A 1,365-nucleotide genomic window follows, 5' to 3' on the forward strand; every position below is an offset into this window, starting at 1 on the left:
ATGTTCAACAAACTTAGAAAATAAGACATTTACGGACCTGAGTACAGTGTGTGAGGGAGAGAACATTCTGGAGCTCGTGTCTGCCTCACCTGCTGCTCTGTCTTCATTCAAACTCGGCGATAGTCGCTATAAAATATCGGAAATAATGTTATTTTAGCAGTTACCAAATGTGTTTAGCCCCTCCCCCAAAGGTTTTTAACGAACACACGCGAACACACACACAGTGCGTGAACGTGCACAAGCGCGGCACATGTAATTCCAATGAGATATTCATGGCGCAATAAAAGAAATGGTAAACGATTGGAAGAAAAGCAACATCGAACTGTAAGAAACAAAGAACTATGTTTTGGTTTCTTGTTTTTTAAATCAATCCTGGAGGAAGAGATCCTTCATTTTCACAATAAAGGTTTAGATCAGTGCTTTCATGGAGCATCTTAAGACTCATCCATCTAACTCACTTTACCAGATGTTGTATATTTCTTTATTTGTTTTGTATATTTCCACCCAACTGTATAGCTCCATGTACATTTCTTAGACTCACCAGTGCCATCTACTGTTCCACTGCTCTGGTTATTTACTGTATTACTGCTCTATCCCGTGTTTGCCCACTCCTCTGTAGGCCAAAACAAATTCCGTGTGGGTGAAAACCGAGCTGGTTATAAAATGGGTTCTGGTTCTCAATAAGACTAGTTCAACAACTGACAGCAGACTGACTGACTGACAGGACTGTCCGCTCTGACCGTGCTGTGATCATGCTGTTACGTTGCGTCACACCAAAGTCTTCCAGGTCCATTTCCTTCACAATCTTTTCATCTCACTGACAGCTTCTTCATTTCTTTTATACAAATGGCTCCCTCTGATGGTGGGCATGCATCAGGAGCCGGGGAATGCCCCCCCCCCCTCCACCCCCCATCACCACTGTTGTGTGGCTGTCATTTATTAGCCAGTTTGTTTGCACTCTTATCCATGGCCTTGCTGTTCCAGCCCATCCATCAAACCCTGGGAGTCACACACACACCAACGTGCATGTCTGTTCACCAGCTGTCAGCACCTCACTGTGCTGGACACTGACACACACACACACACACACATAGTTACACTCACTCATCTCTACTCCCACAGATGCTGCCCTTAACAACACACAGTCAACAAGCACGGATCAGCAGACAAATCCTGCCTGGCTTCATCTCCCTGTCGGACCACTCCATCATCGTCAACTCTTCTTCTTCTTCTCTTCAGACACACGGACCCTGGTCCAGTCCAAGACCAGGGTCCTGTAGAAACTGTTCCAGTGCTGAGCTGATCAGGGATTATCAATACTGTCAGTTCTGTTTACTGGAAGACTTCCTGCCCATACCCCACCCC

Source organism: Cynoglossus semilaevis, chromosome 10, assembly GCF_000523025.1.
Source record: "Cynoglossus semilaevis isolate Cse_v1.0 chromosome 10, Cse_v1.0, whole genome shotgun sequence".
In the NCBI taxonomy this organism is placed as follows: Eukaryota; Metazoa; Chordata; class Actinopteri; order Pleuronectiformes; family Cynoglossidae; genus Cynoglossus; species Cynoglossus semilaevis.